Raw genomic sequence first — 20463 nt, 5'->3', positions numbered from 1 at the left:
AGACCTAATGCCTAGTGACCAAATTTTTCTTGAAAACTCTTTGAAATGACAAAATTTGACTTGGAAACTCTGAGACCACTTTGTAAGAGCATATTTGATCACTGGAGGAAGGCTGGGAAGACTGACACTAACATTGGATCCAATGGGGATTGTAGCTCCTTGGAGGTGCCAAGAACCTTAGACATATGGGAGAGCAGACCAGTGCTTGCAACCATTGGGCGATGGAGTCATTATTTACACCTTTGACACAAAACTTTGACACATTTATTGAATGAAAACTTGACTGAAAACTAACTGAAACTTAACTGAAGCTTGACTCAAACCGACTCGATGGCAAACTGAAATAACTTCAAAAAACTCACTCAATAGACCAAACACAAATGACTCATGACTGACTTAACTAAAACAAGAGAAGGGCAGCAGTCCATCAAGATGTGAAATCATGATGACAACCACTGGTGTTTCTTACAAGACTATATACATCAAACTGTATCAAAATTCCAATGCAACCAATCAAGCAGATGCCTTCTTGATTGATTCTCCTGATTAGATCTTCTGGTCAACAATACAAACCTATCACTGGGCATCCAAAAACATAGTTGACCATATTCTCCTTCATCACTGAATACTGCAATAAACACTATCACTGCTGGCTGCAACAAATCTGCCATTGGATCCTGGAAAACATGAAGACTTGACATTGTCACCTCCTGCTGAAAGAACAAGGTATCCTTTGTTTCAATTTCTGATTTGCCTTCCTCATGTGCTTCGGTAAAAGTATGCTCACGGGCTTCAAAAAATTCTGAACAAGTAGATGAGCAGATCTCCTCTTGAAATAACATTTCAAAACATGAGACATATGAGGAAGAATCTGAAATGGAATCCTGAATGATCTGATCTTTTGTAGTTTGAATATATGGTAAGTCATCCTCATATGATATCATAACCAAATTATCAAGTTCCTTATTACATTCTTCAATATTATCAAGCACAGTATTATCATTTAGATCGTTTGCCACAAATTCACTCAAAGAAACTTTTTCACTTGCTTGAACAAAGATCTCACCTTGTTGTTCATGAGCTGACTGAATGACCTCCTCATGAAGATCTAGTTCCGGTGAGGTGGGAGCACTTAGATTTGTAACTTTGTTTTCTTCATGCCAGCTGATCTCAACAGTCGAGTTCTTCTTTATAGGATTCAACACAAGGTATTCTTGGTCACTTTGATCTGAAATAGCTGAGTTGACTGCATTACATTCTAAAATTGAATCTTGGCTACCCTGCACGCTGTCTTCTTCTGTGGGCAGATCTGAAACAAGCTCTTCTCTTTCATCAATTACAGCCATATGGCCATCTTCAACCTGCTGATCTTGACAAGTATCCTCTAAGATTTCTATGTGCTGCTGAAACGGCTTTTCATACAGGGCTTCCATGATCTCTTCATCCATGAAATTATCATCTTCATAAAACTTCTCAAGGCTTTCAATAAAACTATAAGCATGCTTGCAACAATCATGAACCAAATTTAATGATGGATACGATGCTTGATATCTTTCAATAAACATAGCATGAAAATCCTTTAAACAGTAAATACAAGCAGGTGGCAAACTTTCATACCATGATTGGGCTTTACCTTCCAGAGTGGCCAAGAATATCTTCATCAAGCAATCTTCAGGAAAATCCACCTTCAACTTGCGAATATGCATATGAAATCTAACTAGATGTAAAGCAACATCCTTCTTACCATCATCATTAAATGTAGGCAAATTCCTTGACCAATCTACCTTGGGAATCTTATTCGGAAAACCTGGAATGTGATCTCGGCTCAAGGGAGTGTATCTTCTTGCAATCTGATCCATCTTGAAAATATCAAAGCTATTGATCTTCCTGCAGTGAAGTCACCATGAAGCATTGATCTCTGGAGTTTTCAGTGAAGGAGTCGCCAGTGAATGATTTCAGCCTTTCAAGTGACTAATCGTTGTCCACTATCAACAATCAGATCTGAACTTGATACATGTACTGGGGTAAAATGCAAATGAAGTGTTGTATTCACAAGCTCACGGAGATTGACTGAAGCAGCGTTTATCTACTTGCGTTGATGTAAAACAAGAGCGTTTTCGAAGGCTACCTGGCGTAACTTCAGGCTCCGTCTAAGACTTATGAAACAAACACATCAATCCACAAACAAGTTTGTTCTCCCCAGTATGGTCGCCAGTATGTTAGCGCTTGAAATTTCACCTCAGGCTGAGAAAGGTAAACCTCAAGGCTACATCAAACCATTCAGCCTCGTAGCTAGCCCTACGGGGCAGGAGAAGGCTCTCTCCGGTCAATCTCAGTAGATCTTCAATGGGATGAGATGACCAATAAAGTAACATGGATATTAGGCTAGTAAACTGATCAAAAAGGTTGATTTGGGGTTTTTGGGTTTTTGGTGGCAAATTGAGGAATTGCAATTTTGGGTGCGGGGATTTGACACAGTTTCTGCAGGGGGTTCTTTGGGGCGAGATAGGAGACCGTATTGATGCCTTCAAGTGAGATGGATGATCAGGAATGAAAGATGAGGAGCTAAAGAGAGCAAACAATGACTTTGAATTCCCTTTAGACAATAGAAAACATTGAAATTAAACAAATTTAAAAGCAGAGCATGGCTAGCATGAATTCATACTTTAACACTTCATTTGTTTAATGTGCAGCAGTAAAAGAAAGGAAATGAATCACATAACAAAGCTTACAAGAACATTGAGAAACACACCATCAACACATGAGTCCACAAGAATCCCAAAGATGACTGCAAAACCCTGGTCTTCCTTAGCCAAAAATTGCAGAGATACAGTGAAAATATACAATGATAGCTTCTCCCTCAAGAGTCCAACCTTCCAACCCCTGAAAATGATTAAGAAAATACATAATATAGGCAAGCCAACCTCTTCCCTTGCCTCTAGGGGTCGAGCTCATCCTTCTAGGAGCTGTTTCAACTAATTCTAAACTGAGCACTAAAATCTAGGCAGTCAAAACAACTTGCCTATATAAGCTAGGAAACCAATCCATTCATTAAATATTTACCCTTGACATGAATGAATATTCTAGAAGTGTTAAACAAGAGTAAAAGTGTCTTAGAGTTACAAAAATTACATCAAAGATAATCATCTTCAACCCCAAAAAGTCAAACTGAGTCAAATCTGCGTTTTCTGGGCTGTACAATGCAATCTGGCAAAATCTGCTCAACGGGTCGCGCCCCCCTGCTCAACGGGTCGCGCCCCTTTGGAGCTCTTTTTGAGGCACTTACTGGTGTCAGAATCAGGTGCAGGATAGCTCGTTGGAAATTTCTTTGAGTCTACGTTCCAACCCAACTGGAATTTTTAAATTTGGAGTTCATTTTCCATATCAAAAATCAATTCTCCCAAGACATCTTTCTGCATTTCAAAAAAGTGGCAGAAAGTCAAATTTTCATGTATTTTGACCTTCTGGAGGCCCAAAACTCCATAAAAACTCAATTCCATCCATAGGAATATTTAATTTTATATGAAAAATCTAGAAATGCTGAGTTTTTGCAAAAAGGAGTTGTCATGACAAAGGGTCTCACCGGGGGTGAGACCCATTGAGGAGCCAAAACCTGTAAATTTCCAAAAATTGCCAAAATTACCCAAAATTCTCAAAAAATTTCTGCGATTTGAGCTGTGGCTAGGCTATTGAGTGCCTTGATCCTTCAGTGAGGCCTCAGCCAAGATATGGAGGGGATCGGGCCTCTTTCTCCTTTTTTGTGCCTTGGCCAACCGCCTTGGATCCAGCGATTGTAATTTTGACATTTCTCTAAAACCGTGACACCTGTACAAAAAGTGAAGGAGGTTTTTCTTCTTTGGAATGTTTTGGACAAAAACCTCTCTCATTTTTCTAAAATTCGTCTTTTATTGCTCTGGAACATCATTTGAGTGCGACTTGTCCCGGTGTGTGAAACAGGGAATTTTGTCGAAATGGAGCGAAATGAAGGGGATAGGGGGCTTCTAAATTCTTGGGGAAATTTTTGAAAGTAGGGAGGGATGTTAGGAAGCAAGGGAAAGTGGAATCTCAGAGATTGAGTGAGGGGAAGGGGTCCAAAAGGGCAAAACACAGGCCCAACCTAGAAAATTGCCAGGTTGTAGCTAGAAACTAGGGTTTGTGCAAAAATGAGGAATTTGGCGGATCTAAGGGATGGGAAGTGTTTGATAAGGTACTTTAAGGATCGGGGAAGGTGTATGAACATCAGGAAACAAGTTTTGCCGATGATTTGACCGTCCAAGAGAAATTGGCTTTCAAAACTCTAGGAGAGGGAAATGACCTTGCCAAGGCACAACTGAAGCATGAACAAGATGTAAAATGACTCATTAGACACTGACATGACAATGAAAACCCTATGAATGATGATAGACTCAGCTGAATGGTGACATGTACCAACATTTTGAGAACTTTAGAAGGAGTTAAGGAAAACCCTAGACCTAATGCCTAGTGACCAAATTTTGCTTGAAAACTCCTTGAAATGACAAAATTTGACTTGGAAACTCTGAGACCACTTTGTAAGAGCATATTTGATCACTAGAGGAAGGCTGGGAAGACTGACACTAACAGGTTCTACCCCCAAAGTGGCACATTTTGACCATAAGGAGATTTATACTACCCCCACTGAGAGGTATTCTGACCATACAAAGGCGGATTTTTCCCCCACAAAGGTGGTTTTTGACCAGGGTAAGGTTGATATTGAATCTTCATGGGCCATTAATGTAGGAATTTACAGGTTAAGTTCCTCAGACATAACACCAAACGACACCACTCACAAATAGATCATAGATTAATACACCAATATTGTTGAGGTGGTTAAAACCCTCAAAGAGGGAAATAGTCCACGGCCTGAGCCAACGCAGCCACATCAGGCAATTTATTAATAAAAGAATGAAAAATTACATAAGCTTCTCTCATGAATGGTTACCCTACAAATGACCCTCCATGCTCTTTAAATAGAGATCATGGACCAAACGGGTGCTAAGCCACGGATCAAGTATCAGTAATACTGAGGAGAGAATGAACTGTCGGATCACTAAATATCATGACCATCAAATTGTAAGTTACAAAAGTACATAGTAAAGAAACACACTTCACCTAACTCTACACTAGACCAAGTTATACTTAACTACTTCCTATGTGTCGGAATATCCTAACATCCCCCCTTAAGAAAAACTTGGGATAGGATTGAAGGATGTACAAATATGACACAATAGGAGAGAGAAGGAGGAATTAGAGCCTATCCTCCCTTAGTGACAACTTCCTGAACTCCAACCATAAATCGAATTTTAGTAAACTTTGCCTCTGTGAGAGCCTTTGTAAAGATATCTGCAACTTGATCATCTGTTGAACAATATTGCACTTCAATAAAATGGTCATGAATGAGCTTTCTGATGAAGTGCATGTGTAGTTCAATGTGTTTGTTGCACCGATATTGGACTATATATTTGCATAGTTGAATGGCTCTTTGATTATCACACCAAAGTGTAGTCGGATGCTGCTGTTGAAAGCCAAACTCTAATAGAATCTGCCAAAGCCACAGGGATTCCTTACTAGCTTATATGGCACCACGATACTTTGCTTCTGCTGAAGAAAGAGAAATGGCACTTTTTTTCTTGCAAACCCATGTAATAGGTTCTGAACCAAGAGTGAACACATAACCTGTAGTAGACTTTCGATCATCAGGGTCACCAGACCAATCAAAATCAGTGAAACCAACCAATAGAGGAGATGCTTCTGCACTGTAATGAATCCCAAACTGAATTGTGCCTTGAACATAATGAAGTATTCTTTTAGTTTCTTTCCAATGACTTTCATGTGGGTTTTGCATAAACTGAGAAATAAGGCCAACAACAAAGGAAAGGTCAGGATGAGTATGGGTCAGATACAAAAGGTTTCCTACAAGTTGATGGTATAAGGTAGCATCAACTTTAGGGGAAGTACAAGTGACTAAAATTTTGGCTCCAGATTGAAAAGGAGAAGGGGCAGCCTTACAGTCTTCCAAGTGAAAATGGCATAGAATATCACAGGCATACTTGGACTGGGAAAGGGAAATACCTTCCTTGGTTGCAAGACTTGAAGACCAAGAAAATAATGCAAATGTCCTAAGTCTGTCATTTCAAACTTCTTTTTAAGGCTGGACTTCACATGGTTTATAAGGTTGGGATCACTACCAATAAGGATAATATCATCAACATAAAGAACAAGAATGATATGAGACTTTCCCACTTTCTTGGTGTAGATAGTATTGTCAGAATGACACCTAGAAAAGCCAATTTCTAAAAGAAAGTTATCCATTTTGGCATACCAAGCCCAAGGAGCTTACTTGAGACCATAAAGGGATTTCTTAAGCTGACATACAAGGCTGGAGTTTGTTTGTATAAAGCAAGTAGGTTGTTCCATATAGATTTCTTCATGCAAGTCCCCATGCAAGAAGGCAGATTTAGCATCCATCTGATGGACTTCCCATTTGAAAGAGGCAACAAGGGAAAGAACAAGGTAGATAGAGTTCATTTTGGAAATAGGGGAGAAGGTTTTAGTATAGTCAAATCCTTCAACTTGTGAAAAACTCTTAGCAACAAGACGAGCTTTATGTTTATCAACTTTTCCATCTGGTCCATACTTGGTTTTGTAAACCCATTTGCACCTAACAAGTTTTCGTCCCTTCGATAGAGGAACAAGATCCCATGTATCATTTGCCAATAATGAATGATATTATTCATTCATAGTTGCATCCCAATCTAGATGGCCTAAAGCTTCTGCAAAGGTGTCAAGATCATAATTCACTGAAGCTTGAACTAGTAAAGAAGAGGCTCTATCGAACTAAGAATGTGTACATCGTTGATATATAGGATCACTGGCAAGATCACTTGCTACATCCCAAGTAGCATGGACCCATTTTGGAAGCTGAGGAGCTGATGGAGGATCTTGAGAAGATGGGGGAGGATTGCCATCCTCGCTTTCATCATCTGAAGAAAAAATATTTTCAAAAGTAGAAGAGATAGAGAGAGGTGGCACATCCGCCGAACTAGGCTCATAGGCCGATATTTTTTCAGCAAACTTTACATCTCTTCTAATGATAACATTTTTGGACTTAAGTGGTATAAGTCTAAATCCTTTGACATATTCAGAATATCCAACAAAAATACATTTTTCACTCTTAGGTTCCAAAGCTTTATGTTTCTCATCTGGAATATGGGCCCATGCTTCAGTTCCAAAAACACGAAAGTGACTTACATCTAGTTTAATTGACCTCCATGCTTCTTCTGGAGTGATATTCTTTAAAACCTTAGTAGGAGTGCAATTTATTATGTAATTTGCACAGTTAATTGCTTTTGCCCAAAAATTAAACTAAGTCCTTTAGATTGAAGCATACAATTAGCCATTTCCTTTAAGGTGAAATTCTTCCTTTCAGCCACACCATTTTGTTGTGGAGTATATGGAACAGTATGTTTCATTTGAATTCCATTCTCAGTGCAAAAGTTGATGAATTTGTTGTTAACATATTCTCCACCATTATCAGATCTTATCTTAAGAATTTGATGTCCAGATTGTTTTTCAACAAAGGTCTCAAAGGCCAAGAACATGTTAAATACTTCACTCTTGAGTTTTAAGAAGTATACCCAAATGTGTCTAGAGAAATCATCAATGAAAGTTAAGAAATACTTGTGGCCAAATAATGAAACAACTGGAAGTGGACCACATAAATCACTATGCACAAGATGTAAAGGGGCAAAGGCATGCCAAGAGGCACGTTTTTCAATACTATCTTGATGATTTTTTCCGAGAACAAATCCAGAACAAACACCATCTCTGCAAGATACCAATGGAAGACCTGTCACCATATTTTCTTTACATAGATTCTGAAGGGAGCGATAGTTTAAGTGACCAAATCGCTCATGCTAAAGTTTGCTCACTTCATCGTTATGAGCAAAAAATACCAAGGGAAGATTTGATGACCCAAAGTTGTTAAACTTATACAACCTTGTAGAATCATCAGTAGTGCCAATAGCTAAAATCTGTCTAGGATCTCTTAGGTCCTTAATTACAACATAGTGAGGTGAAAATTCAACAATTTTACCTTCACCTGAATGAGTTATCTGATATACAGATAGAAGGTTGCAGGATAAGGTTGAAACACATAATACATCATTAAATTGACCATTGCCTATATGAATAGTTCTAGTCCCTACAACACTAAGAGATATATCATCACCAACATATATTTTTGGTATTACAATCATTTAAAGAAGAAAACATGGCTTTCTTTTTTGCCATGTGATAAGAAGATCTAGAATCAATGAGCCACTCATGAGAATGAGAAGAAGAAGATACATTTAGTGCATAGCCAGATCGAGATGTTTGACAACCACATGCAGAAAGTGTTATTCCTAAATATGAAGTTGAAGTTGAAGAGTGCTCCAAATGGATGTTATGCTTCTTCATTGTTGCTTCCAAGGCTTCCATCTTCTTAAAGCATTTGGATGCTAAGTGGCCATCTCAATTACAAAAGTGGCAATGTCTATCAGTCTTCTTACCTTTGTTTTTATGTGCCTTACCATTTTGTTGAAATGATTTTTCATTTTGAGACTGGAATTTATTAAGACCCTTGTTTGGTTTATGACCATTCTTTTTGGGATACGAATTCTTAGGATTCTTTGAATTTGGCTACTGCTAAGTGGATAAGGCTTTCTTAGAAGAGTTTCCAAAATTAAGAAGACCAAGATGTAGGAGTTTTTCTTGTTCTCTTATTAAAGTATCACAAAAGGAATCAAAGGAAGGGGACTTGTAGTCTTGTCCTTGAGAAATGAAGGCTTCTCTTGTAGAATGGAAGGTGGAAACAGACACGTAGTAGGCTAGTCCCAACTTAGTAAGAATGGAATAGATAAGGTTACTATCTTCTTTCTTAACCTTAACACCTTCCAAGAGAAATCTAAGGATCTTGAACTTGGACAAAAAATCTTCAATGGAAGAAAAATTATTGGGGTCCAATGTAAGCAACTCATTTTCGAGTTGATGGGCTCTAAGTTCATTATTAATTCCAAAAATTTTAGTGATCTATTTCATTTCTTCATTAGGAGTATCAAGTTCTATGATATGGAATCTAAGGTCTGGAGAAATAGACATCCCTATCAACCCACATTCTTGATCTTTCCTATTTTCCCATTTGTCTGCCTTATCTTCATCTTTCGATTTTGTTTCTTGGCCTAAGGCTATTCTATAAATACCTTTACTTCTAAGTAAATCCACAATGTAGGACCACCATTGGAAGTAGTTGGTGCTATCAAGAATAAATTGGCATGGAATTTCCATTTTAACATAAACTGAAGCTATAGATATTGAAACTAAGTATTCCAATGGAAAGATCTCAAAAAATTAGGCTGATTAAAAAAAAAAAGGCTCTAAAAAACGACTTCCAGATGAAGAAGTTATGGCTTTTTGAAGAAAATTTGTTGAAGATGCCGACGAAGTGCAGGAATGTGTGGAAATGAATGATAATGTTATATTTAAAAAAAATCTGCCCCATTGTTATAGACATATTTGGGCACTTCGACCCCAATCATATATGTCCATAAACCAAGGGCTCTTTAACCCCTAAAAGTGTTATTTCATACCCTAAAAGATCATAGTCAGCTGATTACATCATTCCCCAGAAGTTCCTCCTGAGAAAACCACTCAGAACTGGACAAACCTGGACCATACTGACTCCTCCATGGTCAAGGTGCGATGCATATTGACTCCTACACTAGCCAGGTGCAATGCATACTGAAGAAGCCTTTTGTGGGGTGCGATGAGTGAGAATGGACAAATGTCTGAGACAGTATGCTAAGTGGATGCTCATGGAATCTTCTCGAAACTTCTCCTATGACACTTGCCTCTCTGAATTAGCCCAAGGATGAGTAAGATATCCAAGAAATCTCCAAGTGGAACTAAAAACTACAAGTGGAATGACACTAATCAAAAACCCAGAGACGACTCACACCTTTGCAAACATCTATAAATGGATCCCTCATCTGAGAGATCTAGGGGATGGAATTTTGTAATTTGTAAGGAAGTGTTGATAGTTTGTCTTTGAGAAGAAGCATTGTATTGTTGGGTGATCTTGCTTTTCATGAGGTGAAGAGGGCTATGATGTTGGGAGGATGATGCTAGATCAGACAGCTGGGTTGTAATTCTTCCTTCTATTTTAATAAAGTTCTTTGAGTTTTCCTCCATACAATCGTGTATTTGTGAATCTTGTTATTTGTGAATGCAATCGTATGTTCAATGTATTTCTAATTTTGCATTGTTTATGATATTATAGATCGAGATGCTTTGATGGTGTTCTATTACTTTGTCTCTATAGGTATTCTCTAAAGCGGGACAAGTAGGAGAGGAGTTGCAAGCTCTATCAAGGGAGAGACAAATCAAGCAAGGAGTCAAGCGGAAGATCTAGGTTGGTCCCCTTTGCTTCTCTCTTATCTATTATACATAAAGGAAATCGCAAATTGCTTTTATTGTTTGTTTCTAAGATAGCTACCAATCTTAGTGGGACTAGCAGATCGAAAAGACACAAGTTTTCCTGGAAACAAAATGGAAACTCCACTGGGGAGCGAATAGTTTGTTTGTTTGTTATTGTTGTTTGATTTATAAACTACAAACAAAGCTTGAAGTTAGCCAGATAGCCTTCAAACTGCTCTTGCTATGCAATTGCAAAGAAGATGAATGCTCCTTCATTCAATCTTTGGGTTAGTTTATGAATTGAACATCTAACTTACAAGCATCTTAAATGCCCTTGTGGTAGCTCAATAACCTCCTAAGATCATACCCCTATACTTTGCTTTTATTTTTCATCATAACTCAGCTTAAATCACTGAACTCAGCTGCAAATTTGAGCAAAAACCCAACTCAGTTTCGTTCCTTGACCCATCACACTGTCTGTAAATGGAAACTAGTATGCATCGCACCTCCCGTGTCTAGCAAGTGAGATGCATCCCTATTTCTGTGAAGCACAGGTGTGATGATTGAGTAATACTATTTCTCTCTTTGAAATTTGGTTTTTTTCTCCTTGTTTTCAGCTTTATTTAGTTGTTTTGTTGCTTATGATCAGTATCTCATTGTTGAAGCCTCCTTCCTTTACATAGTTCAGCCTCGAACATTGATTGGGATTAGTAAATGTTTTTATGTATTTGTCCATCATTTATAGTTCTTCTTCAAAAAGTAGCTTAATCGAACTGTCGTTTTGATGCAAAAAAGTGTCGTAATTGTCATTTTGATTCAAAAAGAAGTGTCTTAAAGTCTTCCTCCTCTAGATAGTCGATTGTACTTTTGTCATTGTATTTGATTTGAATTGTTAATATTTGAAAGTCAAAAGCATTTTTCTATTCAAAATCGAAAAGCATCGTTTAGTCTTCCTTTCATTTTGAAAAGAAATTGTCGAAATGTCACTTTGAATAAAATAGTTCAGATCTATATAGTTTTCCTTTTCTGCATTCTTCACATTAAAGGGAACGAAAAACAAATACATGAATTTGCATTTGCATTTAGACTGTGTGCGGAAAATGATTTAGAAAAGTGCATTTAGTGTGTGCTCTTTGCTCTCTGTCTGAAAGAATCGTAATCTTATTTCCTTAGTAGCTAGGATTTTCATTGCTAAAAAGTAAACAACAACTGTTTATCATTTTAGATTGCATATTTAGGAATTTTACATCTCCATTACATGGTCAACCTTGAAAGACGAACTTCTAAACAAGATCAACTCTAAAATAAATCTCAATGAACATAACAACACTTTGGAACCTAACACAACACATCTAGAAGTCTAGGCAAGAGACGTGTTTCAGTGTCATAAAATCTAGTAACTATTGTTTTCATCGAAGGTTGGGTGATTCCTCCTCTTTGATACGACAAGTGCTAGTATGGACTTGTGCTCCTTGTACCGTCAAGTATATATTGGGAGACCACAATACACTGATATCCTTTATCCATAGGAAGCCATGTCTACTTTCCTATCGATCGCAATGCACTGAACACAGCGTTCGGGAAGATTGACTGTCGTACATAAGTCCTTGGTAATTTCTCTTTAATTTACCACCAAGGTGTATATTGCAGTTTTGCGATTGGTTTGGTAATCCCTCTGTCTAGATTTCCAGAGTAGTCACTTTCATTCCTTTTCAACTCCTTAAAAGAAAAGGTCCATCTGAGCACTTGTCACTTCAGGTTCATTAAAAATTGAAGGGGACTAGAGTCATCTTTATCTTTTTCTTGACTCTTAAAAATTGAAAAAGAAAAGTTGTGTCAAAGTGTCATTAAAATTTATTTAATTCAGAATAACATCCTTGTTCCTTCGTTGATCTTAGGCTGAGATAATGGAGTCCACCAATCAAGGAATCCACCTTGTGGGGAATCCTAGTACATTTTCTTCTTAGGGAAATATTGGTGCTCCTTATATGGCCACATTGTCCCTTCCAGGAATCACAATTGGCCTGCCAGTATGGCTATTCTCAACCTCTGTCATTCAAAATACCGTAATTCCTCAACAATCGAATCAGCAACCAATTGATACCAAAAGCGACCCTTCACCTTCTACTTCGTTTTTTTCTCCCTCCCCTTCTTCCTCTTCGCTTGGTTAAAATAGTGACACTAGTAACCAAGTGGCTGAGAAGAAGAAAGGGAAGGATAAGAAGAACAAGAAGTCAATTAAGCAAGGGGGAAACAATGAATCATTTGGTGAAAATCCACACATTAAATCTCCTAAATATCCCTGTCTAATTTGCAAAGGAAACCATTTTCATCGAGATTGTCCTTGCATTCCGCGGATCTTGAGATAATGGTCTCCCCATTTGCACCATCTGGTGTCATCAACCTCTGGCGATAATGTTGACAACACACCATCAACTAGTGAAACTGAAATTCTTGGACATAAAGGAAAGGTCAAAATTCCATGTCAATTTGGTGAAGGAGACCATCACCTTCCCTGTTGTCCTTTTCTGGATGAGGCCAAGAGAATCTTGCATAACTGTCCTACTTCGCCGCAGCGATTTCCACCTAGATACAAGAAACTCTCACCAAGTCCTTCGCTAGTTGAAAATCTGACTAACGTAACTCAATCATCAATCGAAACGCCTATCGTTGACAGTGAACCTTCTGAGTCCATACCAGACCAAAGTCAGCAGGTCGAGATGGAAATCGACCTAGTCTTGCCTTCAGAAGGTCCACCTTCAAATGACACAATTTCCAAAGAGAATGAGAACGATACCATTCAAATTATTTTTGTTAATACAGAGTCTGATGAACTTGGTGGCAATCCACCTGTTCCTTTACAACAGGAGGAAAATTCCCCAGTTCAAGGGGTTCATCCAATTTTCTATCCGGTACCCCCTCCAAGTAGTCTAGTCGCTTCCTTCGATTGGAATCGATTAGCAAGATCCCGCCTTCCTTCTAATGTACCATTTCGGATCATAGTACAAGTGTAAAAAATGGTCGTGTTTGGCACTATCATAGATGAAGGGGCTTCAGTGATTATCCTTTCCTCAACTGTTTGGAAAGCGCTTGGTTCACCATCACTTACGCCTGTTACATAGAATTTGTCAGGCTTTAACAAAGGAACTAGTCGACCGTTAGGGATCCTTCCTAAGTTACCCATAACTTTAAGAAGGAAAATCGTTCACTTGGATGTGATGGTAGTCCAAGGACCGTTAGATTACAATCTACTCCTTGGACGCGACTATGTTTACAGCATGGAAGCCATTGTTTCCACACTCTTTCGAGTGATGTGTTTCCCACATGAAGGAAAAATTGTTCAGCTTATTGACCAGCTTTCATTCCCCAGTTCAAACACAGCTCCAAGTCAAGCATCATTCCTAAATGGCCTCTTTACATCAAGGATGTCTCTTCAACCTTCATTTCATCCACCTAATTACCACGAGTAGTCCGATGAATGTAACAAAGATTAGGGGGCATGCACCCTTGTCCATTCAGCAGATGAACCCAACCGAAAAGATAAGTTTCCTTGTAGGTTATGTGATTGGAAGTGCCGACCCACACCATTCACTTTTGTCTGTGCTACGGACAAAGCCAAGGAGTAAGTTTTTTTTGTCTAATCACTGACTAAAACCATCTTTCTTAACCACAGTGATTTCCACATGGTTACTAGAAACTCTCCTTTTCTCGATGCCTAAGGGCATGCAAACCTTTTTATGCGAGCAAAAAGCGACCAAATTCATTTTTTTATCCTTTTAGATTTTTTAACTTTTTAGTTTTCAACTTCTCAGGTTAGGTAATTGGTCAGACCCACCATTCACCCTTGTCTACACCACAGATGAGGCAAGGGAAATGTTTTGTCTAGACAGAAGATAAAACCATCCTACCTAACCTTAGTAGTTCCTTAACTTTTTATTGTTTTTAGCTTTGTATTTTGGCTTGGTCATTCCGTTCACCGGTCATTTCACCTATGTACATGAAAATGAATTTATAAAGCTGAGCATGGGAATGCCCGCCTTAACTAGATCATGAAAATAATATGATAATGATGTATTGTATTATATCTTATACAGGTCACCTTCCAGTTTGAATGCCTCAGATCCTCATGATAAATCATTTCACCTGACATCAAAAGATTTACAACCTCATGCTTTAAGGGGTAACTCTTATATACATATTTTGGCACTTCAACCCCAATCATATATTTCAATAAACCAAGGGCTCTTTAACCCCAAAAAGTGTTGTTTTATAGCCTAAAATATCATAGTCAACTGATTGCATCATTCCCCACAAGTTCCACCTGAAAAACCACTCAAAACTAGCCAAAACTGGACCATAATATCTACTCCATGGTCAAGGTGTGATGCATACTGACTCCTACACTAGCTAGGTGTGATGCATACTGAAGAAGCCTTTTGTGGGGTGCAATGAGCGAGAATGGACAAATGTCTGAGACAGTCTGCTAAGTGGATACTCATGGAATCTTGTAGAAACTTCTCCTATGACACTTGCCTCTCTGAATTCGCCCAGGGATGAGTAAGAGATCCAAGAAATATCCAGGTGGAACTAAGAACTACAAGTGGAATGACACTAATCAAAAACCCAAATACGACTCACACCTTTGCAAACATCTATAAATGGATCCCTCATCTGAGAGATCTAGGGGCTGGAATTTTGTAATTTGTAAGGAAGTGTTGATAGCTTGTCTTTGAGAAGAAGCATTGTATTGTTGGGTGATCTTGCTTTTCATGAGGTGAAGAGGGCTTTGATGCTAGGAGGATGATGCTAGATCAGACAACTGGGTTGTAATTCTCCCTTCTATTTTAATAATGTTCTTTGAGTTTTCCTCCATACAATCTTGTATTTGTGAATCTTGTCATTTGTGAATGCAATTGTATGTTCAATGTATTTCTAATTCTGCATTGTTTATGATATTATAGATCAATATGCTTTGATGGTGCTCTGTTACTTTGTCTCTACAAGTATTCTCTAAAGCAGGACAATTAGGAGAGGAGTTGCAAGCTCTATCAAGGGAGAGATAAATCAAACAAGGAGTCAAGCAGAAGATCTAGGTTGGTCCCCTTTGCTTCTCTCTTATCTATTATACATAGAGGAAATCGCAAATTTCTTTGATTGTTTGTTTCTAAGATAGCTACCAATCTTAATGGGACTAGCAGATCGAAAAGACACTAATTTTCCCGGAAACACCCTTTCCAAACTTAATCTAATAGCTTACGAAGCGTATGGATTATAAGGTTGTTGTTTCAACTGTTGACCCTGGTGGTAAAATTGTTGACCTTGTTGCTGTAGCGGTTGACCATGTTGTTATAAGGGTTGGCCTTTTTGATACAAGGGTTGGTTTTGTTGCTGTAAGAGTTGTCCTTGTTGCTACAATGGACGTTGATAAAGCCCTTGTTGCACATAAGGTCCTTTTTGTACATAAGGTTGTTATTGTTGGAAAGTTCCTTGCAAAATTTGTTGAGTTCCAGGTTGGAACTGATATTTCCAACTTGAAATTGACCAGATGCCCCAAATGAGGAAATTGAACCAGGTTGCATTTGGGGACCTTCCTGTTGGGTAAAGGGTGGATTTTGAGGTTGTTGTGAGCCATACGAAGGGTACGGTTGCTAGTAGGGTATCTATGCCAAAAGATGTTTTTGGTATGGGATTTTTCCTAATCTAGATGGAATAAATGATCCACTAGGATAAGGTACACTACCAACATTTTGACTAGCTCTGGTAGTGTGACTTTCATATCCACTCACATAAGTTCCACTTGAAATAGGAGGTACATATGGATTAGGTGCTTGTTTCCCCCCATGCAATGGGATAGGTGGTGGCACATATTGTCCACTCAAGGGAGGACTTGAGGAACCTATAGTGACATTAATTATCCCAATTGTAACTGTCAGTTGTACAGGAACTAAAGGAACTATAGTCAATATAGGAAATTGAGAGGCCACGCTTGAAACAAATGGACCAGAAGTAGGCATGGTGCCCGATGACCAATTGGGATTGTGATAAAGTGAAGACACACTTGGAGTACCTAAAACCAATTGATCCAAAGAGGTATAACCAGGTGGAAACAAAGGTTCACTGCTTTCAGGTAGTGGTGGAGGTGGTACACTTCCCACATATAGAAATCCTTCAAGTGGAAATTTATATTCAGAAGCACCACCAACACTAGGAGTGTGAGTAGTTGATACTTATGGAGGACCTCTAGGAGAGGTTGGAAACTCACCTTCTGATGCCATGGGTGGAAATAGTTGGCGAGGGGGAAATCTGAGGTGATGGTGGAAATAAATCCAAAGGTACACCAGGATTATCATATGGACTATACGGTCATTGAGGAGATATGACCAATGGATCAAAAATTGGATTCGGAGGGAATAATACAAACCTTAGTGGAATCTCAGGAGTTTCTAGTTCAGATTCCTAAGATGATGAGTCTCGAGGTGGAGGACAAGAAGCAAGGGTTTGAATACTCGGGATAATTCTAAGTTCAAGACCTTTCTTAAGTGACTGTGAAATCATAGAATGGACTCTGTGTGATGACCCTTCAATGTCATGTGATGAAGGGGAAATGTAAGGTGAACCCAATGGTTTAGCCATGATGACCTTCTCTCAAAAACAATAAGGGTTAGTTGATTTGAGCCTATAATTAAAACTTACTATTAATAAGGAAATATGAGGCCAAGGATCATTGCATAGGTAAGTCATGTTATCATGGGCAATTAAATTTTAGAACTTAAAAACAAGAAATAAATCAAAAAGGGTGTACTAGGCAAGAGAGAAGTATCCGTGAACCCTTATATACACCTCAGCCTAAATCAAGGAGTTAATGTACAATGGTCAATCTCCCTGAATGTTTTGTTCGGTGTATCATGCCTACAAGGTGGATGATTAGTTACCTGTGGCTAAAGGATAGAAACCTAGTGGGGTCTCCCAATATATACTCGATGGTACAAGGAGCACAAGTTCATGTTAGCATTGCCTAATGCATAATCGTTCAGTGAGAGCATTCCCATATACTTGCCATACTAGAGTGCCTCTGATATACCCAAGAGTACTGGAGAACCTCTGATATGTTTTTGTACTGGAATTGGATTTCACCCCTGGGATACAATGCAAGCAGTTAACGACAACTGCTAGGTTTATAGACGATGGAACGCATCTCTAGCCTAGACCTCTAAATGTTTGCGTTAAGTTCCAAATTCTCCTTAGGTTAATTCAGTAAATTTTAATGTTGTTGTTGAATTATGTTTCAATTTTGGGCTCAAACGATGGCACCTAAATCCTAAAATGCAACTATATGAGAAAAGGAAATTTTTCACTTCAATGAATGCTATACTAGCAAGGGAAGAGAGTTCAATCAATTAATACATCGATTTACAAGAGAATGCATCAAACAATATGCCTCCACTAATTTTTCTTTTCCAATGCAATATGAAAAAGAAAAACTAAACTTCACTTTCACTATTCAACATGCAATCTATCGAAATAAAATATTACTTTTACTTTACTAAGATGCACTTTAGCTAGATGATGTTCTCTTTGATTCCAAATTCTCTAAGGCAATTAAACTTCAACTAAAAAAAATGATTTTTTTATTCAAAATCTCTTAATGCAAACAATGCACCAATCAAAGCAACACCAAATCAAATCCAAAAGTACCCAATGAAAATGTCTTTCACTTTCTCTTTTGAATAGGTAAACAAATAAACTATTTTTAGTTTGTAAACCAAGAAATATAATCTATGCTTGATAAATAAAAAATATGGATTTCAAATGCAAGATGACCTAATACAAATGAATAAAAACTTTGCAAAAGACAAACCGAAATTAATGCAAATAAATGTTTCAAATGATTTTACCAGATAATCAATCGTAAACAATCAGCAAACCACATACTCAATTACACTCACAAGTGGCAAGTGACAATCAAATGAGCTATAAACCCTAAAATCAATCCAATTTCACTCAAGCACTTGAAATTTCAAATAGGTAATAATTTGATAATTAAATCAAGTAATCAATCAAAACATCAATAAATCCAATCATACAGGACAAGACAAGACCTCAAGGGCTCAGACACCCTGGCGTTTGACAGAGAAACCCTGGGTTTTTTGCCAATCTTTGAGATCAATGTGGTTGTTATGGCCAAACTGGCACTGAATAGCGGATCAGCATGACTGTTTTAAGAGAAAGCATGTCGGCAGCATGACTGTCAGAGGAAAAAGTGCATTGGGCAAGGAATAAGGCAAAAAATAAAAATATTTCCAGAAACACTTCCAGACTTAGCACTCTAAGGTAGCAATTAGTGATTATGCGTACCTATACAGACTCAAACTAACTGAGAACTCGATGGTCGGTCAAACTAATCAAGAGAACAGTTGACAAAAGAGGATGAAGAGGCTATAGCTTCCCCAACAATATCACCATTTGTGAAGGTAAATCCCCTCTCTGGACAGAGGCAATCTCTCTAGCCCAATGAGTGGGTCTAGAAACAAACTAACATACACTTTCCTAGTTTATGTTTAACAAATGCAGAGAGAAAGATAAACCTACCTCGCTCTGATGCTAATCACTCAATAATTTGGAGATGACTTTGATTATTTCTCTCCAGGCCTCACTCCTTACTTTTTCTTCACATTCTAGTGCCTGCAAGGAAGATCAAAGAGCTATGCAACATACAAGAGCATATACATAATACATCAAACATAAACTACTTAATATATCAAGGGGTGTTAAGCTAAAACCATAAACATTTACACAATTATGAAAAGTGAAAATTAGATGTATATATTAATGAGCTAAAAAGGGAGTCATACAACTTTTTCCTTGATGTTGGATACCTTCTTTTGGTGGATTTTCAAATCCAAGCAAAGACTCTTCAATCACTCCTTCTCCAAGCTAGAATGGGTAGCATGTAAGCATAATTTCAGCATAGGGATGCAGCAATCAATGACCAACCATTTGGGGATGGAAGGGAGTGAATTTATAGGAAGGGAGAGGAAGTTAGGGATCCAAAAAAGAGGGAATAAGGTCCACATCTCAAGGGGAAAGCCCATGGTGATAATATCAAGGGGTCCAAATGGGAAAGCTTGAGCATATAAACAATAACCAATATCCAACTCATTTTTCTTGAAGGTTCTAGTGTACGAAGCCTCTCCTCCAGTTTGGAAAAACATGCTAGAAAAAGTTCAGTGTAGGTTTTCATATCAAACCCTGCGCTGCTAGTGCTAGGGTAAAACTGTCTAACCTGCCATCAGAATGGGAAGGCAGTGTAGCAAAATGCGTTGATGCTAAAATTTAGGTTTTCAGTTAACCTTCTTCATAATGGATTCAAGGAAATTTTCCTTTGAATCTTCAGGGAGGTTTTGGTCTGTATATCATGATGGATATCCTGCAAAGTTGTCAATGTTTTGGAACTTCAGGATATGGTAGAGGAAGTGAAAAGCAGGTGTTACAAAATAATATGTAACACTGATGATAACTTGTGTAGTCCAATTTTATACATAATACCTTAGGAGAAATTAAATTTTTTGACTTCATAATGTCTTCAACTAGAAAATCTTCACTTGTACATTAGATGACTTTGGGCATCTTTTGGATTCTAAAAATATGTGTACGATTTTATGGTGCTAGATTTGAATCATTTTCCTTTATGGATGGCTTCTTGAGCTACAACTAAATCACTATCAAACCACTTGATCAAAACAAAACTAAATTTATGTGTCCTTGGGGTAATTTTTTGTACTACAAAATTTTGTTCGATATTAAGAATGTGAGCACCACTTTTCAGAAGGCGATCGACTACGCATTTCATGATATCAGACATATCGTTTATACATATTTAGATGACCTTCCTGCTCACTCCAAGTATCGGGCAAACATCTAGCTCATCTTCGAGCTATCTTTCTTAGGTATTGGTTCTACCACATCTGTTTAAATCCGCATAAGTTCATG

This window comes from Pinus tabuliformis, chromosome 6 (genome assembly GCF_031772625.1).
Source record: "Pinus tabuliformis cultivar Carrire ecotype Pingquan chromosome 6, CPIR1, whole genome shotgun sequence".
Classification (NCBI taxonomy): Eukaryota; Viridiplantae; Streptophyta; class Pinopsida; order Pinales; family Pinaceae; genus Pinus; species Pinus tabuliformis.
Note: the sequence above shows the minus strand (reverse complement) of the source record.